General features: G+C 39.7%; 1 pseudogene; it reads left to right on the top strand.

Moving 5' to 3' along the window:
• The first annotated feature begins 302 nt into the window (after positions 1-302).
• LOC127663265 (smoothelin-like protein 2) lies at positions 303-3,966 on the top strand (annotated as a pseudogene).
• Positions 3,967-6,488: the final 2,522 nt, after the last annotated feature.

Genomic DNA, 6,488 nt, shown 5'->3' with positions numbered 1-6,488 from the left:
TGAGCAAGAGGGCGGAGAAACTGAAAATGTCAATACAGTGAGAGAGGAAGAGACCATTTTGGGTAAAATGGAGGTTTTACCCAAAATCGATTGTGTTCCTTTGGAGGAGATCCAAAGGAACACAATCGAAGAGCTAAATAATTAGACTGGTAAACTGAAAATAAAGATAGTGAGGTAGTAGAAGAAGACAAGAAGAGTAACAATGAATCTTTCAGGATAGAGAATGATACTGATAAAACTGATGAAAATTGTGACAAAGAAAATAAAAACCTGAGGAGAAACGCCAGAAGAGGAGACAACAAATGAGCCTACGAATACAGAGGCTGAAAGAGACATAAAAAAAGAATAAAGACAATATCAATCCTGCAAGAAAAAATGGAACAACTCCATCATCTGCTCTTAGAGCTCCATCAAAATCATCTGTCTGCCCACGAGGTGCCATCCCTCAGCTGGAGGAGATGCAATGGCCAAGTTTCAGAAGGACCTGTAAGTCGTCATCATCATAGCTGTCTTCTTCATTGTCATAAACCTCATAATCCTATAGATCATTTTCACAGATACCATACAAGTTGTCATAAACCACACAATCATTTAATTTATCAATGTAAACAACACCATCACTTTGTTGAATAGATTTGTTCTAGTGTGTAACTGTTAATATGGATTCTCCCATCTGGCTTTAGCATTTGTGTAAATAGTGTGTGTTGGCTTGTTGTAGGACTCCGGGAGTCAGAAACTTTAAAGTTTAATGGACATCTATAGGCATGGCCGGTGGAGCTTCAGTTATACATAAAATTCTACAGTGGTGCAGGATCAAAACACTGAACTATGAGGCAAGTGGAAGATTTTGTAAATACACTTAAAAGTTTGCAATAAACATAGAAATGACTGTGGCCCAAGAAGTACAGTGTTTGAACAACTAGGTCACACTTAGAAATGTCTGAATGTCATTGATTAAATAACAATATATTGCGCCAAGTGGCATCTAATTTAAGTAAAGTCCAGGGTGGCATTTAGAGACCAGGTTGAGTCTCGAGCTTGAGCCCTCCATTATGAACAGCGAGCCAAATCTACTAAATCTTACTGTAAAGGGATTAATGGAAAGGAGGCGAGAACTGACTTGACAATATAAATAATAGTTTAATATAAAACTGAACCAAAAAGACAAACACACACACACAGTGCAAAAGACAGCTGTTGCACTGCAGCTTCCAGTCGGCCTTTATCCCTCTCCGAGGCTTGATTAGCCTGATGTCGCCCTGCCACATTCCTCCCTCGTTCTCTCAGGCCGTTCTCTCTCCTTTCTCTAGGGAGGGGCATGCCTTCCGCCCCGTCTGCCGGCAGGTCATCCCTGTCTACCTGGATGAGGGAGGGGACAAGGGGAGGGAAACAACAAAAAAAATTTGGCACCTACATGCCGTAACAGCGATCGTGCCAAATTAACAAAACATTTTTAAAAACAGAGGAAAAGGCCAACATGGAGCAGAGAGAGAGAAAAAAAAAACACTTACTCACCGGTTCTCCGATACACCGTAGACTGGTCCTTGGCCACTCCTCCACACTCTAATGGACAACAACCACACCTCCTGGACGGATTGGAGGACGGAATGCCCCTTTGCATTTTTGGTGGACAGTAAATGGTCTGCACTTATATAGCACTTTTTTTAACCTTTGAGGTTACCAAAGCACTTTACACTGTGTCCCAATCACCCATTCACACACACTCACACTCATACACCCAATGGCTAGCCTGCCATTGGGAGCAACTTTTGGTTCAGTGTCTTACTTCGGCATGTGGAGACGTGTGGGCCGGGAATCAAACCGCCAACTTTGCGATTGGCAGCCGACCCGCTCTACCAACTGAACCACAGCCATCTCTGGGCCACAGCCGACGGTAGGGGTCTCCCCCGCCCCTGACAGCGGTAACCATTTCAGGCAGTTGGTTGGGAGCCCCTCCTCCCCTCGCGGTTGGGGCCGCTCCTCCGCTTCCAGGCAGCCGGGCTCCTCCGTCCTCCGGCGGATGCTGCGGCTGCACTGTTGGGGAGGATGGTAGTGGCGAGGACTCTACTATGGCGCATCCCTCCTCCTTCCCGGGTTTCAGCACCAGTGTTTAGGGATTAATGAAAAGGAGGAGGCGAGAACCGGCTTGACAATATAAATAATAGTTTAATATAAAACTGACTGACACACACGCACACACACACACACACACACACGCGCGCACACACACACACACGTCGGACAGCTGTCTGTAAATCTCTCTCTCTGTTGCACTGCAGCTTCCAGTTGGCCTTTATCCCTCTCTGAGGCTTGATTAGCCTGATTAGGGGCCGGGTGTGAGGAATCATGACCCGGCCCCGTTCTCCGCCCTGCCACACTTGCTTTCACCTCTTTGAAAGGGTCAGGAAAGCCTAAAACTTCTTATTTTTTTCAGATGTTAAAAGATATGTACAAGTTGTACATCAATAAAAACAATTATAGCACTCATTATGTTTATTGTTGGGGTAAACATTTTTGGTTTGTTAGTTTTTTTTTGCCATTTTGTTCTTCCGGATTAAAAAAAAAACTTGGAACAACATCATAAAATATAAGGTGTGTGAGTTGTTATTATTAGAGTACACTAATGGTAACTGGTCTGCACTTATATAGCACCTTTTTAAGCCTTAACAGTATTCAAAGCACTTTACACTGTGACTCATTCACACACACACACATTCACACCAATGGCGGCAGAGCTGCTATGTAAGGTGCTAGCCTGCCATTGGGAGCAACTTCAGGTTCAGTGTCTTGCCCAAGGACACTTCAGCATGTGGAGTCGTGTGGGCTGGGATTTGAACCACCAACGCTGCGATTATTGGCCAACCCACTCTACCAACTGAGCCACAGCTGCATGTGAACTACTGAAATGGATCTGCCTCAGTTCCCCTGAAGTTCACACAGGTGTCCTTTCAGAGTAACCACAGTTCATTACATTAATTATGTACATGTTCCACTAGCATTTGAAACCCTAAAAGTCCCCAAAATATTCAAAAATGTTCATTTTGAAAATGTTATCTATTGCTTTATCATTCAAAAGCTAACAAACTTCTTTTTGTGAAATGTTTTGTTTAAAAATTGTCATGTCGCTACTTTTTGTTCAAATAAAATTCACTTGGTTTGGATCTAATGCAGTAACATTTACAGCTCATATAATAATATACACATACTATAAGAAAGTGTCCAAATACTTTTTGGGGGCCACTGTGTTTTCATATCCTGGTCAAACTGAATTTCATGACCAGACAGTCTTGAACTTGAACTTTAACTTAAAAAAAAAAAATCCTTAAACCTAGAAAGAACTATCCTGTGTGAGTGTCTAATTTTCCTTTCACATCTTAAAGGGTGTCAGCATAGAAAACTTCTTGGAATTATGGGCTGGCATTCTGTGCACTCGATTCTTTCCCTCTGCTTTTGAGTTCTCGTCCCGCAAGGCAAATGAACAGATCAGTATGACTGTGGAAGAGTGGACAAATGTGAAAAAAAAAACATGTATGGATGTATGTGGAAGAATCATTTATCTGTGAATTGCATTGATTACAACAACAACAAAAAGACAAAAAAAGAAGCAAAAATCCTCCTCTCTCTTTTCCAGATCGCTTGCTGACCGCTGTCCCCTTCTGGAAGTGTTGGAAATGTTACTAAAGGGCAACAATCCAGAATCTCTGTGTGTTTTCACATATGTCCCTATGTCATCACCTCTCTAAGACAGAGAAAGAGAGGATTGAGGGAAAGAAAATGGTGGTGGACAAGAACAAAGAAGAACATCAGGACGTGACTGAAGATAACAAGAAAGGAGAGGGAGAGAAGGATGACGCTGAGCAAATCGAAGAGACAGAGGAAAATGGATCAGATTCTAGTACGAAGGCAGCACAAGAGACGGATCAGAATAAAAATGTAATAAATGCAGATGTCATGGGAGAGGTTTAGGAGAAAGAGAGAAATTGAATGAAAGAAAAATGAAGGAATGCAGAGAAGTTATCTGTATTCAGTGTCAAATATATTTTTCATAATCTGCTTAGGTGAATGAATGATTTTTGAATTTTATATGAAGTTTGGATGATCAATATGTTATGTCTTTTTTAATTGTTTGTGATTGGTGGTGATACAGTATTCAGATTTTCATCTACTTAAATGGTGTTTGAACTTATGGCATGAATACTTAGAATACACCAAATTACTATGTGTTTCTGTGCATGTATATATGTATTGAATATTCACTTTAATCGGACAAAGAACCAGCTATGGTGGTATTTCATATCTCCCACCGTTGTTAAATTCTGACTCAGAAATATATTTCAGAAATATGTTTGGTTTTTTTTACATACCACAGACTTGGATGTGGAATCCATTTAAAGAGTTTATTTAAAAGAATAGTTCACCCAAAAATGACACATCCGAGATTTGTATGACTATATTTCTTCTGCAGAACACATACAAAGATGTTTAGAGGAATATCTCAGCTCTGAGATCCATACAAATAAATGAATGGTGACCAAAACTTTGAAGCTATAAAAAAAACATGATGCCAGCATAAAGGTATTCCATATGACTCCAGTGGTTTATTCCATATCTTCTGAAGCGATCCAGTTGGTTTTCTGTGAGAACAGACCAAAATATAACATCAGCTCCTTGGCGATCATCATTTCAAGATCAATTACACTTTCAATGAGGAAGAGCTTCCTAGTGCTCTGCAAATGCATCAAGCGGTAGGAAGTGCAATCAAGCTTGCTATCATGATATCATCCAAGAGACTGCAATGGCAAGATGTACAGTGGAAAATTAATTATATTATGGTGTGTTCTAACCCAAAATCGATTGGATCTCTTCAGAATACATGGATGAAACCACTGGAGCTTCAAAGTTGTGCTAACCATTCACTTACATTATATGGACTGACAGCTGAGCTATTCCTCTAAAAATCTTCAAAAGTCCAACACATCTGGGATGGCATGAGGGTGAGTAAATGATGAGAGAATTTTCATTTTTGGGTGAATTATCCCTTTAATACTAAGCATACCAACTAAAACTCTAAAATACAAGATGATAAAAAAAAAAGTGAACTTTTCACCTTTTAAATGTACAATTCAACAAAAGCCTATACATTCTGATAAGGTATTTATTGCACAATTCACAATGCACATGCTGCATATTCCAGAAAAAGTACAAGCAGTATATGTCATTCCAAACATAGTCCTAGTGTTGTTTATGCATTTATGTTTAATGTTGGAAACCTTTACAGAAGTGGTTCATTACGCAAGTTATGACACGAAAAAGGTAACGCTTGATATTTCACAGTAATTTATGTGATAGTCCATTTACAAATGGTCTAAAAATGATTTAGCAAAAAAGTGTTGTAATAGTAAGAGATGGTGAAATTGTTAGAAATCATATGAGTTGTCTCATACAAAAATGGTAGACTTTTACTCCTTCAGAAAAAAATTTGCCAACCAACAAACTATGTTATTATGAGTTTTCTTAAGTCTAACCCCTAACGTAAATCTAAAGCTAACCATAAAGTGTAGCCCTTTCACCAAACCCTGGTGAACAGAACAAACCATAATTTTAGTAGGAAATAAACATAAAACACCAGAGTTTGGATCGAGACGAGGAGTTACAGGCTATTGACATACAACATTAGTTACTTGTTTTGCTTAAATAAATATAGAATGAGAACCAGAACTGTTCACTGACATTTCCTTGATTTGAAAGTCTGTTTGTTGATCTTTTGGTCTCTGTGGGAATAAAAGTCCAAGCTTTTTGCACGAGCCAAGTCGTATGATATCTAAAGATTTTGCCATCTTGAGATGTCATGAAACCAAGATTTAAGCACTTCACAGGAACTACTCCATGATTGTGGTGGTGTTTACTTGAGCTATCTAGAGAAAAGAAAAGGGAGTGGAAAAGGATTACACAACATGTACGTACAATTCAACTTTAATTAATTTAAGGCTGTTGACAAGTCGAACCAAATTACTCTATGTATCTGTTTCATACTGTCACACGTCTTCCTTCACATGTTCTAGTCATTTGGTGCTATATTTATGCATAGGAATCTCATCCCCATGCCCCCCTCTCTCTCTCTCTCTCTCTCTCTCTCTCTCTCTCTCTTAGAGTTTCATATTTCACTAAATGTGTGGCTGGTGCAAGTGTTCTTGGTGAGGTCCCAACAGACACCAGCACGGTGCTATCAAACACCCACAGAGAGAGTTAAGAGTAGGGAAAAGACAAAAACTGAGAAATAAGAGAGCTTGAGGATCTCTTTGATTGTGTCTGTAGGTTAAAAGTTACGGAGTGCATTTCAGAAGATTTCACATCCTCTGCTAAATGTGTTTCATTTAACAAGATCGACTGGGAAAATCCTCCCGAGACACATGGAATCACGCAATACCAAGGAAATAATCAAAAGTTCTTTCTTTGCTAAATGCACCATCGAAATGAATCTTTGTTCA

The sequence above is a fragment of the Xyrauchen texanus genome, chromosome 23, assembly GCF_025860055.1.
Source record: "Xyrauchen texanus isolate HMW12.3.18 chromosome 23, RBS_HiC_50CHRs, whole genome shotgun sequence".
In the NCBI taxonomy this organism is placed as follows: domain Eukaryota; kingdom Metazoa; phylum Chordata; class Actinopteri; order Cypriniformes; family Catostomidae; genus Xyrauchen; species Xyrauchen texanus.
Note: the sequence above shows the minus strand (reverse complement) of the source record. Positions and strands in the feature narration are given on the sequence as shown.